Source organism: Engystomops pustulosus, chromosome 10, assembly GCF_040894005.1.
Source record: "Engystomops pustulosus chromosome 10, aEngPut4.maternal, whole genome shotgun sequence".
NCBI classification, from domain to species: domain Eukaryota; kingdom Metazoa; phylum Chordata; class Amphibia; order Anura; family Leptodactylidae; genus Engystomops; species Engystomops pustulosus.
The window spans coordinates 59,728,498-59,747,714 of record NC_092420.1 but is presented as its reverse complement, the minus strand read 5'-3'; the positions used below and the strand labels follow the sequence as shown (position 1 = coordinate 59,747,714).

General features: G+C 39.4%; 1 long non-coding RNA gene across 2 annotated transcripts; it reads left to right on the top strand.

The window, feature by feature from the left end:
- The first annotated feature begins 218 nt into the window (after window positions 1-218).
- LOC140104982 (uncharacterized) lies at window positions 219-18,986 on the top strand. 2 transcript variants are annotated; one of them, XR_011850468.1, is made up of 3 exons: window positions 219-308; window positions 401-519; window positions 18,652-18,986. It is a non-coding gene; the product is annotated as an uncharacterized lncRNA (long non-coding RNA). The 2 variants fall into 2 exon arrangements; XR_011850467.1 differs by lacking the exon at window positions 18,652-18,986 and adding an exon at window positions 1,367-1,555.
- Window positions 18,987-19,217: the final 231 nt, after the last annotated feature.

Sequence of the window (19,217 nt, the reverse complement as noted above, 5' to 3'; positions counted from 1 at the left end):
CCTGTGGAAATAACTGTGAAAATATTACATAAAAAATATAAAAATTTAAAGGAAAATTGTCATTAGAATCATGGGGAGGGGTAGATTTATCAGAAGTATTTGCAAGCATAAGTGTTCTAGCTAAACATGGAAACCAATCAGAACTCAGCTTTCATTTTGTATACAGCTGTTGGAAAATTAAAGCTGAGCTCTGATTGGTTGCCATGGGCAACTAGTACAGTTTTCTCTCTCAGACACTTCTGATAAATCTCCCCCACGATAGATTTACCTCTGCGTCCTGATTATAAAGAACTATGCTTTACTCTATGGTACTAGCTCAACTTTAAGCAATTTTAGCTGTTTTCCATTTGGCATAAGTTATGAAAGCTTTTTGTAACTGATCCTTTTTTATCAATTAAAGTTGCAAGAGGCCAGAGGCAAAAGCAGAAGATCGTGTGGCCCCATTTTCAGTGTGGTGGAGCTCTGATGACTAGCTGCATTGATAGCTATATTCACACTGGAAACTACCTAGTAACACAAGTGAGTAGAGCTCAGCAGAGTAAAGTGCGACAAATATAGAAAGATTTCTCTGCTGCTTAATGTCACCAAGTATTTACTTAATTTAACTTGAGACAGCCCCTTTAAATGATAAACTGTAAAGTGTCTACAGCTACCACTATGGAAAACTTGCTGCGTGCTTCTCTATACAGCTCCCATCAAAGGAATAATAAATGTAGAAGTAGTAATCGTCTAAGGTTACCCAGCTCCTTCTTCTCTCACGTACAAACAAAAGCAGTGACATAACAGGACCTACAAAGCCGAGAAGCTTGAATTAAATAGAAAAAGAAATGTACTGGGGTCTTCTTCAACCCCCCCCACACACACACACACACACACACACACTTTCTGCCTTTTTAGGTTCCATGATGGAGTGGACTGATGCCATCCTAAGAAAAGAACTACATACTCTTTTTTGAAACATGGGAAAGCTTTGATGCTTATTTGTCATCCAATGTTGTGGCCAGGGACGGCTTTGTTCTTACTCCATGTAAACGGGAACATCCAGTGTGGACTTTTCCATACCTTACACCACCCCCAGCCCAAGTGGGTGCAGAGTGGCATGTAGTCGGCTGTGTAGATGTGCGCACTACTTGTAAAAGGGTCTGGCATAGAAAGGTCTGCAAGACCAAAGGGGAAGGGGGAGTCAGGAAAAAAACATTTTCCATTTAGTTCTTACATTTTTTTTTAAAGATGCCTCATAGGAACATGGTTATACATACAATCTTCCCTAATTCTATTGTGCATTTAATTCACACCTATAGCTCATCAGTGCCTGATCCCGACCTCAGATTCTGTGACCATGACCAAGTTCATTTGTCTTTCTCAGCTGCACTTCATCACTACATCCTGACTACTGCTATATGATGGAAGTGCTTACCAGGAACTGCTTGTGTTTTACATCAGCTCCAAAGCAAAAGCCAGAGTTGCCCTTTGGAAATGTCTATCATCAATTGCAAGTGACTTTACTGGCAGAACCTACAGATTGACGTCTGTTTCTATAAGAGTAAAACCCATTCTCACAGATAAAAGACAGCGCTCAGCAATAGCAAACACTTCTTACTAAATATATAAATGTCATTACATGAAGGAGAACAGTATGTAGTAAAAGTGATTTGCTTTTCATGAAAGAGCCATACATATTCAGTGGATAATGCACCTGTCTATATCTGCTATCAGACACAAGGACTACTTTACAAGTCCTGCATTGTAGGGGGTTTTAGTAGAAAAGCCCCTTGGCTTATTGCTTGAGGAAAGCTGGATGCTGAGCTTCTAATTTAACATTGTAGTAAGTCAGTCAGCATGAAAATTAGTGCAAATTGCAGGCAGCATGTTATAGAGCATGAGGAGCAGAACACAGTGTACATATTGACTCGCTGGTAGGCAGCATTAGAGTCAGATGTGCCAAGAAGATTGTACAGTGCTGGCGGCATGTTATAGAGAAGGAATAGTTGAATAGATTGTACATGATGACCCACCTGCATGCAACATGTTATAGAGCTGGATGTGCTGAGAAGATTGGTTATAGTGTCATATCTGTAGGCAGCATCTTATAGCTCAGGATGAGCTGTACAGATGGTGCATGATGTCCTCTCTATGAGTAGCATGTTATAGAACAGGAGCTGAGCAATTTGTACATGGGGGCACATGTATCTTAAAGAAAATCTACCATTTATGTTTATGCATTGTGAACCAAACATGCCTTGAGAATGCTGTAGCTACACTGATGAAGAAACTTATCTTGTTTAATCCCTGAACTGAGTGTTCTGCTAAAAAAACAGTTATAAAATTCAGGACCTTGGGAAAGCTGGGTGTCTAGATAAACACATTACACACCAAGCTTCCTGAACTATCCAGACAGGACTAATCAACCTGAGCTGGATGACACATATGCAGCAGCTGGGGGATTGTGCAGCAATTGATGAGGAGAAGTGACAGAGCAGCCACAGAGCTTCATTATCATAATTTTGTAATAGTTTTTTTAGTGAAACCACTCGATTCAGGGATTAAAAAAGATGTTTGTGCATCAGTGTAGCTACAGCATTCTCAAGGTATGTTTGGTTCCTACTACACCTGGTAGTGGTCATGTGTGGATTTGCTCCAAAATTTACAAATATTCTCATAGACCTTATTAAAAAGTTCCAATTACCACATCTGGAGAAAACTGCAGAAAACTTGACCATGTTAAACTTTGAAAGGAGATTGTCCTTTCATAGTCACAAAAAAGTCGCAAAAGTGTATACGAGTCAAAAAAGTCACAAATAAAGAAGAATAGACCAAGCCTTATCTGGAGACCACATGTTATGGGACAGGCAGAGCTGAACAGAATGTGTATAGTGTCCTATCTGCAGGCAGCTTGTTAAGGAACAAAAACCAAAAAAAAGCCAAATTTCCAAAAGGAGATTCATATAAAAAGTATAGAATTTTATTTAATATCATGTTAAAAATAGGAACAAACATATAGAAATTACAAGTACGCTGTGCTAGAGGGACACAAACATCCAAGGGACATGGGTAATATCACAGTAGAAATCACTAGTCAATATATGATAAATTGTTGCGGTTGTAATTACATAAAGGAAACAGAAATTGTCACTACTAGTGCATATAGAGTACAGTGATGTTACATACTTAATGCCTCCTCTATATATAACTCATGTTATTTCTTATGCTACATAACTATCTACAAACTGCATTTAAATGTATTGGTAGCCCACGTCCACTGAGATGGCTGACACCCCGACGCGGGTTTCGGCACACTGCCTCCGTCAAGGATGTTAATGAACAGGAGCAGCTGGACAAATTGAATAGTGTGTCCTATATGCAGGTAGTATGTCATAGAGCAGGATAATCTGAGCAGATTGTTTGCAGTGTCTTATATGCAGGGAGCATGTTACAGAGCAGGAGGAGCTGGACAGATTGTATGGAGTATCCTATCTGCAGGCAGCATGTTATATTGCCGGAGGAGCTCAGAAAATTGTACAGATTGCTATCTGCAGGCAGTGTGTTGTAGACAGGGGTGTAACTAGCAGAGCTTAGGTCCCATAGTGAATTTCTGCATGGGGCCCCCTTCCCCTTAAAAAAATACATATTTGTACAGACATGATTATAAAATCACATACATTTTCGCACTCATACATACACATTTATATATTGTACACACATGGTTCACATTTCCTAAGAACAGTGCAGTCTGTACGGTGTGCAGTTTGCCTGTGTGTAGTGCAGGGAACACCAGATTCATGATTTGTGGCACCCGTTCTTCATGAATCTGGTGCTCCCTGCACTGCTCCACATTTTTTTTGGTGCACCTTTAACATGGGCCGTGCAACACCTTTGTTGGACTCCCCTTCAGTGCAGAAATTTGTTGCATGAAGAATAGTGCAGCCACGACAAAAAAGGGTCACTTGTGCCACATATGTGGTGCAGGCACTTCTTAAATACCTGTGCAAGCATTTTGCTCTAGAAGGAATGTGCAGTCAGACAGAAAACTGGCCCACGGAGCTTAGTAAATGTGCCCCATAAAGTTCTACACCCATATACTCACTATTATATACTCGTACATACATACACTCATCATACAGCATGGCCCATACAGGTTGGAGGACCTGGTCAGCCCAGCAGACGGGGACCCATTACATTGCTGGTAGCGGGCCCCTGTTCCCCTGTTACTGCTGTGCTGTATCCCTCAGAAGGGAGAGAGGGCCCAGGATAATGGCACTAATAAATTCTCTGCTGTCCATCCCGGGCCCCTGAGAAGCACGGTCCCAATAGCAGCCGCTACGGATGCTACGGCGGCTGTTACGCTCTTGGTTGTAGAGTGAAAGGATCAGATTTATATATTTTTTGTTGCAAGGATTCAGGATACCTTGTAATTTATGCATTTATATTTTTGCCTAACCAGATTTTGAAATTTGTTAAGATCCGGGTTCGGCTACCAAACCTGAACCCAGACCCGATTCCCCACCAGTAATGTCCACAATCGCTGCTGGCACCAATCCACCAATCATCCAATCATGGGCATTAACTGTTAAATGCAGTGGCAACTGATTACCAGAGTGGTGCAGCAGAGTTTTTACTTGCCCCCCCCCCCATTCTCCTTTATGGTACAGGCAGCACTATACATCTATAGTATATATCTGAATTAATGATGGGGATGTCACTATATGTAACAAAATTCTTATAATAATATATAAATTCCTAGGAGGGAGATGTATATAAATTCCATTATTGGCTGGGTATTAATTAATTTAGAGATTGATTGAGAGGGTGATTTATACAAATTATACAAAAAAAATTAGGGGGTGTTGTAAAGAGATTTATCAGGGTCAGCTGCACATTATTTTGATTAGAGGGGGTGCTATACATAAGGGGTGTTGTTTATATATGAATCAATAGGGGGTTACTACTTAAATTGAATATACAGTATGGGATGTAAAGTAGAGGGGTACTATATATAAATAAATAGGGGGCTGCTGTATAGGGTTGATGTACAGTATATATAAATAAGAGAGGGTGCTGTACATAAGGGGGAGCCAAACAATAATGATTTGATAGGAGTTTTCTGCATAGTTTGCTCTAGGAGGCGATGTACTGTATATAAATAAGGGGCTGCTGGACATAAATGAATTAATAGGGGGTTGCTGTATAAAAATGAATAATGGCTGCATATTATTCTGAGGTCATGGATCAATTACATAATGTGTGTTGTGAAAACAGCTACTCCTGTGAAAATATATCATGAATATTGTAACTTCTATACATTAAAGAAAGTTACACACACCTAGATTTTGTGCTGAGTTCTGTAAAAGTAATTACTTGGGTGATTACAAGTCTCATGCATGAGAGGTGTAGTTGTACATGTTAGAAGACTTGCTGTATGGCTGTACATATAGGTATAATGTATGTATTGTAAGAAGGCTTCATTTGGCTTATTCGGAGACTGTGATGGGACAGGTGAAGATTGCACATACAGGCAGTCCCCGGGTACATACAAGATAGGGTCTGGAGGTTTGTTCTTAAGGGAAATTTGTATGTAAGTCGAAACTGTATATTTTATAATTGAAGTTCTGGACAATTTTTTTTCTTTTGTCCCAGTGACAATCAGAGTTTCAAAATGTTTGCTGTAATTGGACCAAGGATTATAAATAAAGCTTCATTACAGACATCTTACAGCTGATCATTGCAGTCTGGGGCTATAGTAAAGCATTCAGAAAGCTTCACCAGAGGTCACAGTGGGCAGAGGGGTCTGTCTGTAACTATGGGTTGTCTGTAAGTCGGGTGTCCTTAAGTAGGGGACCGCCTGTATTGGTGTTAGGTCTCAGGTAAAGTCCAGAATGTATGAATGAGCTTATGGTTTCTGTAGTGGGTTAGTCATTGGTTGAATAGTAGTATATTATACCTTCTAGCAATTACTCCTACCTCTGCTTCTCCTCTTTCACAAATTTCTAATGATTTCTGACGGGATTCAAAGGGCCCTGGAAATTGCACGTTCTGTTTTCTCTTCAAAGGGAATATTACAGAACAAAGTGAGTGACAAAAACAAGAAGGGTCTGCTAGGTCTGGGAGATCAATATCATCCAGGCAGTCGCTGGTGCTGCTGATGATGGTGGTGATGATGTGGATGATGATGCTGATAATGATGACACTGATGATGATGAAACAGCTGATGAATGGGATGAGCTGTTGTACTTGGATCTATATGGTCTTATGGGTTAGGTTACATTGGCTAAATAGGTTACATCCTCATAAACCCTGGAGGCATTAGCACTCACAATTAGTCAAGTGTTCTGCTATTCACTAATAATATGGAAAATTAAGACATTTAGAAAATTTTACAGGAATTCAATATAAAAAATGTTTTTAATCAGATGAAACCAATAGGACATTTTTGAATATGAAAAGGCCTAAAAGCAGGGTGGAGATACTGAAATGAAATATAATTGAAGCTTAAAGGGGTTCTCCATAAAAAAAAAAAAATCAAAAGAGCAACCCCCACCTCTCCTAAGCATATTTGTGCCTTTTTCCCACAGGTTCTGTTTTTATGTTTTTCACTGAAGACACATCACATTTGTTTTTGAACAGCAAATTTACATAGTTTTTATAGGTTTAATAAAATTAAAAAAAAACATTTTACACAAAATGCATACTTCAGTGCAAAGAGCTGGTTGTGGCTTATTTTTTGCGGGACCAGCTGATGTTTTAATCAATACCAGTTTGGGAAATATTCAACTATTCAATCATTTCTTAATCACATTTTTATGGATGGCGAAATTCTACAAAAAAACAATGATTAAGACACTTGGATGTTTTTTCATTACTGGGTTAGCAGCATTGGATGATTATTTTATCACTTCTACAAAAATTAATAGTTTCCCCCAATGTGTAATTTTGACTACACAGTGAAAGACATAAATATGAAGGCTGCAGCATGTGTTACATGAAAGCACAGTATATAGGACTATGCATTTCAGCTTTTACAATCATGACATGTACAACCCCTGCAGTTTTCCTGTGGTTTCTGCTTAATGACTTGTTTTTCCATGTGGTACTAATGAGTTTTTTTCCAGGAGAAAACATAAGTGGTGACACTTAGCATACAAGAAGAGGGAAACGTAACAACTAACACTGATATGATTCAAACAGGATACCTATTAATCTATGGAAATGTAATCAGATATCTTATGATGTGCCCACTACTGGAAATGAGACTCCTTCACTCAAAGCTGGTTCATCTTCCCCCCATCATATAGATCTGATGTCTATATAGAGCCCCCCTTCCACTTAAAGATTTAAAAATCCATATTTATACACTCACACACGTTTATAAACATCATACACACATACATAGTTTATACACATAATATACATACAGTATATACACATTATAAACATGCACATAAAGTATATGCACAAACATACAGTAAACAAACATCATATACCCACATACTGAACAGTAACTATGTACACATAAAATACAAAACACAGAATATACACATTGGGGCACATTTACTTACCTGGTCCTGACGCGTTCCCAAAAGTGAGTTGTCCGACAAAAATGCCGCAATTCACTAAGATTCTGCATGTGTTGCTTACCCGCTCAGGTCCCCCGGAGTTCACGTTCTTCTTCACAGTGTATGTAAGTGCATTGTATGCGACACAATTTGAATGTTAAATCCCGCGCTCAGTTAGAATCGGTTGGATTGTCCGACGGATTGTCTGATTTCTGTCGCATAGAAGCCAGCGCCGCTGCGCCAAAATCCGATCGTGTGCGACACAATCCCCTTCTAAATACCTGTCCCAGGGCGCGAATCCCGAAAATGGCGGGAAGTCCGACGGAAATGCAATCTGCGGACCCTTAGTAAATAAGCCCCATTATATACACACACGTACATTACAGTAACACTATACACCTCTTGTACATGCACATACAGTATATACACATCCTGCACACGCACAAACGGTATATAGAGATCAAATACATTCATATACAGTACAGGCGGTCCCCTACTCATATGACCTCTGGTGAAGCTCTCTGGATGTTACTATAGTCCCAGATTGCAATGATCAGCTGTAAGGTGTCTGTAATGAAGATTTATTGATAATCATTGGTCCCATTACAGTAAAAAAATGTTTAAACTCCAATTGTCACTGGGGACAAATTTCTTTTTGTCTGGATCGACACTTATAAAATATACAGTTTTGACTTACATACAAATTCAACTTAAGAACAAACCTCCGGATCCTATCTTGTACGTAACCCGGGGACTGCCTGTATATATATACTTCATGTATATGCACATACAGTATGTACACATCATATACACTTATACATATACTGTACATTAAGCCTATAAAAATCATGTACATACTGTAAAGAAATCATATATACACATATATACAGTATGCCCCCACACTGTTATGGCCTTTGAAGGCAAAGTACGCACCCAGCAGCCCACCCAGTAATCATGCCCTGCACTAGGTATAGCAAAGTGTATAAGTTTGGCACAGTGTGGTCAGTAAAGAGACGTTGTCTCCAGATTGTAAACCATTAAACGTCCAGCATTCTAAGTTAGGGAATAAAAATGAGCAGAGAAGAGTCATATTTTGTCTGAGATCAGTCAAGTTTAAAGGAAATCTACCAAAGCAATGCTCCCCCTGCAGCCTCAGGCAAAGTATGGCTTGTCTCTGCTTGTTTTCACATGGTTTGGGGGGAGATTTTTCTATAGGTAAAAGGGTGAGGTTTCAAATAAAAGAGGGGATTTTAGAAAGGATTTTTCATACCCTATCAGAGGGAAATGATGTTCAATGTGTTAAAATCTGGTGAACCTTTAAATTATTTGCCAGTAGTTGTCTTTATTGTTTCTCTCTAGCATCAAAGGATTTGCCTTTTATGTGGCCATAAGCAACATGGGGCACATTTATCAACATGTTTACGACCGTTCTGTTGTGAGTGCGACCATAAAGGGTATTCAACAGTTTTTAGAAACTTTTACAACAAATATGAAAAACGGTCATGAAAAGGGTCAGGAAAAAAATTGTGTACCAAACATGGTGCATTTTTCTGCCAACTTTTATGAGGTGCAAAATAAGACTAGACTCTCTTACATTGTGCCAGAGTTATCATTCAGCATCAGACATTTTGATAAATGTATTTATTGTCCACGACTGTCTTACTTTTAAAGACTTGAGAAATCTGATGAATTTTGTCTGGAAACCCTCTGGACAGTTCTTCTCCAAATGGCAGAGAAGGAAGTCTCCTAATGCTTTCACACAGTATCAGTGACCCATGGGGCACAGTATCCCACCTCAACTTGGGATTCCCAAACAATTGCTTGGGTAACTTTACGGTAAATCTGCCCCTGCTCTCTGATATATGTAGAAGATACACAAACAATCACATTTATTAAAGTGTTTGCGCCAGTTTTCTGTCTGATTTTGCACTGAAAAGAACATGCAAACTACTTGCACATGTATTTATAAAGTGTCTGCGCCAGTTTTGTGTCGCGGCTGCACTATGTCCGACAAGACAGAAAAAATGTGCTTGTAAAGGGGCGTGGTAGTGCTTAGTCGCCATTCGTGCCATATTTAATAATGACATGCGCCACAATTCTGTCTGCGCCACAATTCTGCAATATGAACAAAGTGCACCAGAAAAGGGGTGCAGTGCAGGGGGCACCAGATTCATGAAGACTGTGCACCAATTTTCATCAATCTGTCGCACCCTGCACACTTCACTGGCAAATTGCACTAGTTTTGATAAACGTGGATCAAAATATTGCTAAGCAAATTAACTTTTAATTATACATTAAAAGGGCATCTATCACCGGGATGAAAGACTGTAAACCAAGCACACTGACATACTGGTGTGTGCCGCCTCTGGCAGGATCTTTTAGCTTCTTATGCCCTGTTTTTTTTTGTTTTGTATTTTTAAAAAGGATTTTAAAATGATGCAAATGGCGTTCCTCAGGCTGATTTGCATATTTTTTAAAGCTTTTTATTCTTAAATACAAGGGCATAAGAAGCTTAAAGCAGAGCAGATCCTGCCAGAGAGGGTGTACACCAATATGCCAGTGTGCTTGGTTTACAATCCTTTATCCTTGTGGTAAATTTCCTTTAAACTCTGGAATGTAGTCTCCAACACATAGCATGAGGCCAAAAAATGAATTTTTATACATATCACCAAACCAACAGATCATATATAGAGTTTGCGCCTTCCAGTATATACAGTCTTAGAATGTGGTGCCAGAATATGTATTTAATGAACTGTGTGATCCAATGCTAAGCTGTGATGGTCCATATGGTCAGCATGCCAGTAATCTATGTAGACACGCGCATCTATATGGTTGACTATGACTAACCTTAAAGTGACCCATACTGCTATACCTATCCTAGGAATGTCACGACTTGCCAATTCCTTTTGAAGGCAAATTCTACACATTCAGGGATAAACTGTTTACTTTGTCCGGTCCAAAAGGCTAAACAACAGAAAATATTTCCAAATGACATAAGCAACATATTCTTACTTCAACATAATCTCTTTGTCTTTTGGACCTAATTTAGGAAGCGAGGTCTATCTTTCGTGTACTTCATTTCCTTTGCCAATCTCCAACTTACTGAACCTCACTGGACGCAGCAGCCACCACTCTTTTGCTGTATACTAGTGTTGTATACTAGGCCTAAATGCACTACCACCGACATACAGTACTTGTACTTTTTGTCTATTATATAACCGAGCTGGGCCTCAAACGGGTGCATTTTGCAGTCACAAACAACAGGCCATGTGCCATTACTTGTGACTGGTATGACATCGGCAAATGATCACCACTCACCCTGCCGATGTCCACAGGAAGTGACCGTCCGCACCACAATGACTGGTAGGAATAGGTCCTGCCTTAACTTTTGCAGTCTGTCAACACACTGGGGCAGATTTACTTACCCAGTCCTGTCGCGATCCCGCGGTGCGTTGTCCGATGAGGATTCGGGTCCGGCGCCATTCACTAAGATCGTGTGCCCGAGCTCCTGCATCCGTCGCTTCTGCCCTGAGGTCCGCCGGAGTTCACCTGCTTCTTCCCGGTGCTTGTAGGTGCGTGTCTTGTGACGCAATTCTAATTGTTAAATCCTGCGCGTTGTCCGAATACGTCGGGTTGTCCGACAGCCCGCCCCCGATTTCTGTCGTGTACAAGCCGGCGCTGATGCGCCAAAATCCGATCGCGTTCGCCAAAATCCTGGGGCAATACGGAGCAAAACAGAAATCGTCGGGAAACTCGGCCAAAATGTATCCGACGGACCCTTAGTGAATGAGCCCAGAGTAAAAGGGCTATCTTACAATGTAAATTGATTAACTATTGTATACTTCAGCGATCAATATTATTTGATGAGGATCTGACTTTTGGCATTTAGGTTCATTGGCAGTTTAAGGGACATTTGGAGCAAGAGTGACCACAGTGGCTTCTTCTCTTGTCATTCTTGGAATACTGTTAAAGGCTTGAGAAATCTGCTGTACTGTAGCAGTGGCAGGTCTGAGTATTGCAGATTTGTCCCATTCAAAGTAATAAGCCTAACAGTAGTTATCACACGAATACCATAAGTCCCTACATCCACGCCATTATGAGTCAGTGGGAAAATCATGGTGGCTATTTAGTCAATATTTCCAAGCAGGTTAAGATTGCTGATGGTTATTACCTCTCATGAGTCTTACCATATCACCACCTTTTCTCTATCATAGCCTGGAACAACTAATTGGCAGTGAAAGAAGCAGACATCAGAACATACACTACAAATTCACTGTATAAAATCCAGAGTTCTGGATACAGAGAAATTAGCCATCTGGCATCCTTCAGTAAATGGCACCGGGATGGAGAGGAGAGGGCAATGAATGGTGAATCCCTAGCGTACCTATTGATGGGAGGGATGTGATTTTTGTCTTTCAGCTACGTAGTAATTTTGCAAATCATAATTCATCTGTATCCTCTATTTATTAAGATCTAGCATGTTCCAGTGCATTGTATATAATCGCTCCTATTCTAGCAAACCCATCTATATCTACACTATAAATCAAAGAGGACAAAACTCAGTAACTAATGTGCCTAGATTCAATCAAGTTTAACAAAGACAGAAGAAAACAAAAAAATAACAATAGATTATTGTACAAAAAAATATCAGTACAAGTAACAGTAGCCAACACCTGTATCAAGGAACAGCAATATGTATAAATGGCACCTGTACTGAAAGATGTCTCACAGGGACATAAACTGGCCGTCACTGCAACAAGTCCATAGGTGGTTCCAACAATGGAAATTAAATAGTAGATCATGGCAGAAAAAATGTGAGAGTGTAAGATCATCACCAATCAAAAAGGTTATAACAATGGGAAACCAGTATATATTGAAAAGTGGAAAAAAGGGGAGAGAGTAGTAGAAAGAAATAAAAGGAGAGGGGAAAGACATAGTAAAGAAAGGCAAGTTAAGGGGTAGGACAGTCCTGTAGTGGGGAGGGTGGGGGTGACTCCGCTACCCCTGTCCATAAGGGTCTAAGTACCACAATTTGCGCTAAGACAGAGAGTGTTTGAATTGTATCTACGGTTGCTAGATTTTTAGGTATTTTCCCTATGTGCAGGCCGCCTCTGCCGACAGCTCTTCAAAGCATGCAATTGTCAACATCTCCTGCACCCACTCAAACACAGTGGGGGGCGTGGAGGATCTCCAATGCCTCAAAATCACGGCACTGGCCACAATGAGAACAGACCGTAATGGGTCTCACTTCTGAGCTTTAATGGAGCAAGGGAGGATCAAGAGCAAGATCACTTCGGGAGTATTGTCTACATAGGCACCCAAGATAGAATGGTTTGCTGTATACACCTGATCCAAAAAGGGCCAAATCTTATCGCATCTCCAGCAAATGTGTAACATGTCAGCCCTTGACAGCTCACAACACCAACAGGTGTCAGGGATGGGTGGATAAATGGAGTTCAGAAGAGACTGGGCACAGTACCACCTTTTGAGGATCTTGTAATCACTTTCTTGCTTAGCAGAAGAGAGTTTATGACAGTATAGAAAGGCCTTTTGCAAGTCCTCAGAAGACAGTGATCTGCCTAAGTCCTATTCCCAACGCGCAACAATTGGTAAGGTGGAAGTGTCAGATTTCCGAACCAGTAGAGAGTATATTTGAGAATTGCCATGCTCTAGGGCCTTGATGTATGGGAAAGGCCTTAGAAGGCAGTGAGAGAGGACTCAACCCCATTATCAGAGCCAGGTACTCTGATGAAGGAGGACAATTGTGAGTATTCAAACCACAACAAGGGTTGGGGTGAGCCGTCTGAGATGTCGACCACCTTATGATGTCTCCTATACACTGCACATAGAAAGAAGAATTGAATTTGCTTCTCATTCTTATTTAAATTCAGAAGCCGAATTATATGGAAAATTTTAGAGAAGTTGTGACAAGTGTTAAAGGAAATCTTACTCTTAGATTCAGGCACTATGACTAATGTAATCTTCTTCTGTTTGTTATCCATGGTCTGCATACTTCTAAAATCAACTTTTAAAATGATGTGGGCGTTACCAGAACCCCTCTGTGCAGGATATGTCTCCACCTTCCCTCTGCTCCCTTGGCAATTCCCACTTTCCTTTGCCTGTTGTATTCTGGGAGTGGGAAAGGGGAAGTGTTTGTGTACAGTGTAACAGCCTGTGAAGCCAGAGCACAGTGGGTGCTCTGGCTTCTGGATATGTGACACTATCTGTTCATTTATACACAGTAAGAAAACTTTTCAGAAATGTTGAATAACCAGTCTGACATGGCTTCTCATATTATGTACACCTTAAGTTCATTAGTTCTGATCAATGTTCTGATCGATGCAAGTTATGATATAAAAAGACAGAGGTTACCAGTAAGTGTTATTCAATGCATAAACTCAGATGAATAAAGCAGCAACATTAGTTTCAATGTAGGGTATCCAAAGAAAAGATCAGTATTTCTGACACTTGGTCACATAAAATACATAATGGGGCTTATTTACTAAGGGTCCCGAGGCTGCATTTTCTTCGGTTTTCCCGACTTTTCGTAGATCGCGTTGGGGATTGTATCACACACGATTGTTTTGTGACGCAATCGCGCCGGCTTTCACGTGACACAAATCGGGGGGCGGGACGTCAGAGGATCCGACAGATTCGGACTATGCACGGGATTTAACATTTAAATTTGTGTCACAAGCCAAGCACTTACATACACCTGGAAGAAGAAGATGAACTTCGGCGGACCTGATCAGGGAAGCGACACATGCAGGAAATCGGGTGCATGATCTTCATGAATCTCAGAGTTCATCCTTGTCGGACAGTCCCAATCAGGGATCGCACAGGGACTGGGTAAGTAAATATGTCCCAATATGCCATAATAAGAGAGAACCATTTTTATTATCCATTCAGTTGATTTTGTATTGATAGGCAGTTGAAAACAGGGCAGCTGAAAAAAGCCTTGCAAGTGTACTGCCCCATGGGTATTATAGGTTTCCTGCAGTTCTTTCCTCTTCTGACTATCAATTGAATTATTGAGGAAACAATGGAATAGATTAGCTTTCTTTTCATCACACAGAGATAATGTAACATAAGAGCAGCCTCACAGCTTACTATTATTTGATTTAAGAACACTCAGCACAAGCATGTAATATTACCCTTGTACAAGGCATTGGTTCGGCCTCAACGGGAATATAATGGATACAGAAAATATTCAGACCCTTTACATTTCTCACTCTTTGTTTCATTGTAGTCAAATTGTAAGATCAAAAAAGCTCTTTTTGGCTCATTAATGTACTCTGCACTCCATGTTAACAGAAAAAAATGGAAATGTTATTTTCTTTTCTGGTAATTAAACAAGAAAAACTGAAATATCACATGGTTCTACGTATTCAGACCTTTTGCTGGGACACTCATATTTGACTCTCCTTGAGATAGTTCTGCTCTTTCATTAGAGTCCAGCTGTGCTTAATTAAATTGATTGGACTTGATTAGGAAATATATATTATATAAGTCTACTATCACCTCCATCAGTCGGGGCTTTATGGCAGATTTCACTTTTCCACATGACAATGAACCTAAGCACACAGATAAAATAACAAAGTGGCCTCAGAACAACTCTGTGACTAGTCTTGACTGGCCAAGCCAGAACCCTGATCTAAACCCAATTGAGCTTCTCTGGAGAGACTTGAAAATGGCTCCCACCAACATTCACCATCCAACCTGAGGATCTGCCAGGAAGAATGGCAGAGGATCCCTAAATCCAGGTGTGAAAAATTTGCTGCATCATTCCCAAGAAGACTCATGGCAGTACTGGCTGCTTCTACTCAATACTGAGCAAAGTGTCTAAATACTTATGACCATGTGATATTAGTTTTTGTTGTTTAATAAATTGGCAGAAATATCTACATTTGTGTCAAGATGGGTTGCAGAGTGCACATTAATTAGCAAAAAAAGAACCTTTTTTCTTACGAATTGGCTGCATTAAAATAGAGTAAAAAAATTAACAGGGTCTGAATACTTTCCATACTCACTGTATGCGGACCTGTTCTGGGCACCAGTCCATAAAAAGGATGCCCATGGTTCATTTATATAAATATGAAAGGTCCATACAAAAATATGGTGGAAAGTTGTTCCAGTTTAAATCAAAAGACAAAGGGTCACTGTCTCTGCCTGGAGAAAACACTATTTAATCTCCAGAGGCAAGGGGGCTTTAAGAACTGTAAATCTGTGGAATAGCCTGCCTCAGGCATTGGTCACAGCAGGGACAGCAGAGAGCTTCAAAAAGGGTCTAGATGCCTTTTACATCTAAATAACATTGATGGTTATGTTATAGTGTAGAATTCTTTCCCTTAAATCCATTCTTTACCCAATTCCTAACCTCCCTTGGTTGAACTTGATGGACATGTGTTTTTTTCAATCATATAAACTATGTAACACATAAGTACAATTAAAATGTTTATTTTGTGAGCCATGAAAGTTTCATGCAATCCTCCAGGCCATGCTGAAAGTTGCAGGAATGGCCAGATTTCATTGTGTGCTCAGGAATTTCTGGGAACAATGTGTGCGGACACATTTCATCTTCTGAGTCTTTTATCATGTTCTCCATATATAACAAGAATAATGTCTGGCTGTAACATAGATAGCATTACAAAGATAGGCGACTTTCATACATTCAATATTTGTTCATAATTTTGCTTTAGTATTTATAAGCCCAAACCAGGAATTAATCCAGAACATTATAGGAATGCATTCACAAGATTCTACACCAATCATCTCCTGGAGAAGTGTCCAATCACTGCATATATTTCTGTTTGCAGGTGTCTTTTAAAGACTTGTTTTCTGGCTATTTCATATTACCGTCTGTGCTTTGCTGTTATACTGACCTTTTGCCTGTACCTTGACTATTCTTGTGCCTTTCAATTTTGTACCTTACCACCATCTTAGTTTTGACTTGGTTTGCCTGTTATTTCTTGTTTGTATGTCTACTGTACTGTGCAGATATACAGGGTAGGGACTACTGTCCACTACTACCTTCGGTTTAGCGCAGGGCTGAGACGGAGAGCTTGTTTGAAGTGTAGGGGTTGCACTTTTTTTCCAGTCTTGACACTCTGAATGTAGTTGACAAACACAGAAATGCATTCAATATAAATTCAAAGAGGGTTTTAGTTTGCATACTGACAATTTTATTGTGAGACCAGTTACTTGCTTTAGTAATTAATATACTTTTTATGTATTACTAATTTTATTAAAAATGCTCAGTAGCAAAGAAAAAGATATACATGTAAGGAAAAGGTAAACCCCTCTTGTTTGATAAACACACCCACCATCCAACATTTGGCGAACATGGAAAGAAAAAATCAATTGTAATATAAGCAATGAATATACTTTTTACAATTACATTGTATCTTATTTCAGTATCAGCCCAAGACTAAACATTTAGTATATTTAATCCTCCTGGTACTTGCTTGACATGTCAGTCAAGGCTTTCAAACCCACATGTTATATCAAAGTGTATGAGCTAGATTTTGGGACTGGCAATAAAACGAGGGAATGTTTGCTTTGTGCGTCTTCCAAAAGTCATTAGATTTAAAAACAAAAATAACAATCCTCAAGCCAAAAACACAGATGACTTCCAATCCTTTAATGACATATAATGCCTGCAAACCACAGAGATTCTAAGTGTATTACTGATTGAACTGAAGGTCTGTAATTGTTATTTATGACTTAGAGGGTTTCCAGCAAAACTTGCATATCAGGAGATTTAAGCACACACAGACTTAATTAGGAATTGATTATGTATGGGCAGTCAACAAAACACACTATATTATCTTCATTGCCTAATATTATATTAAGGAGGAAGAGCCCGACGAGAGGTTCAGGAAGGCGCTTGGTGCAAACAGCAGACGTAGAGATCCAATGGATAAAGGAATCTCTTTTATTATTGTTAAAAATATTTATCTCATAAAATGAGCATATGCATAACGTATTAAAAATACAGTGCAACGCGTTTCAGCTCTGGACTAGAGCTTTCATCAGGCATCATAATATCATAATATTATATTAATATTTAGTATCACAAGGTTGAAACCTTGGATTACGAGTAACTTGGTCTGCATGTGTTTTCCATCACAAGCTTGTTTTTTTTTACAAAAATTGTAACTTGGTGTACAAGCAAAATTGCATAATACAAGCATTATGTGATCCCCCCCCCCTCTACTGTATTGAACTATATGTTCTCTTTCATAAAATTGTATATCACAATTTTGAAAAAGAAGAAGAAATAGATTTTGTACTACACATGACAAAAAATTTTTGTGGAGTGGAATGAATCATTTATGTTTTAATGATTTCCTGTGGGAAAACATGCTTTGATATACAAGCAACTTGGATAATGAGCACAAATTCTACTTGTAATCCAAGGTATTCAGTCATTGTGAAACCAATTGTCTGGGTTTTAATAATTTCTTAAGGGAAACCTTGCTTTGTTATACTAGCGATTTGTATTACATGCATGTTCCTGGAAGGAATTATGCTCGTAATCCAAGGTTCCACTGTATAATTATTAGTGTAATATGTGAAAAACACAGCGACAATGACAGTTCTGTAAGTAGTTCTCCAAGTAGTGGCCAAAGCTGAGAACTACAGCTGAATTCCTGAAGGCTGTCGGAATGAGGAGTACTAGGAGATGGATCCCCACTGATCTAATATTGACCTTTCATATGGATACGTCATTGGTCCCTGGTCATGTGATGTCACACAGGTGCACGTCTCGTTAGCCACAACAGAGCTGTATGATATAGCGAGTCGTGCACCTGTGTGACATCACATGATGGTTTTTATCCAATGAAGGTTGATGAGCAACACCAAGCAGACATCTAGAAGACTGTCAGGAATTGATACAGAAAGGTTATTGGAAAATTGTTTAACTTTTCATTTAATAAATAGTATCAATTATTTGCTTAAGTTGGACAACCCCTTTAACTCACAAAGTCTTATAGTTGAGGATCACTTTAATGACATTTGTATTTGCTGTTCAAAATGTTGGCTTGTCTTCACCATTCCCATTGATCGAAGATAGAAATAGTTTTGTTTTCTGTCCTAGGATTATTTTGGATTAATTTTTTTGGACCATAGTCTGTCAGTAAAGAACATATTTCCAATAACAAACGTCTGGAGCGGCACCAGTGAAGATATAACAACCTGGGACGGCATGTGCAAAATACAGCTTGGCAGAATTCATCATAGAGCTGGCAGTGTAAATCAGGGAGAGGAATTTGGATGGTTACACAAGGCAATGTGTGAGATTAGGAATAGGCAAGATAAGAGTAGTTTTTATAGTTGGAGTATGTGTCATCTTCCTAAAAAAAAAGCACAAACATGACCTGTTCTCTTCACCAAACGATAAATTCACAGCAAGTTGGAAAGACAAAGGAAACCTATATCTAGGTGTTACTGGAGTTATAAGGTGCAAAGAACAGTGCGGACCAGAGCAGGTCATTATAAGAGCATGTCATGATTTGTATAGTTAACATTGCCATAAACAATTTATTTTTGGAAGTATTTTTAAAAGGACTATAATTTCATAAAGTAACAATGCCCATAAGATATAGTCAGTGGTAATGCACCTATATCTAAAAGACCAGCTGTAGATAAATCCAAGGTGGGACG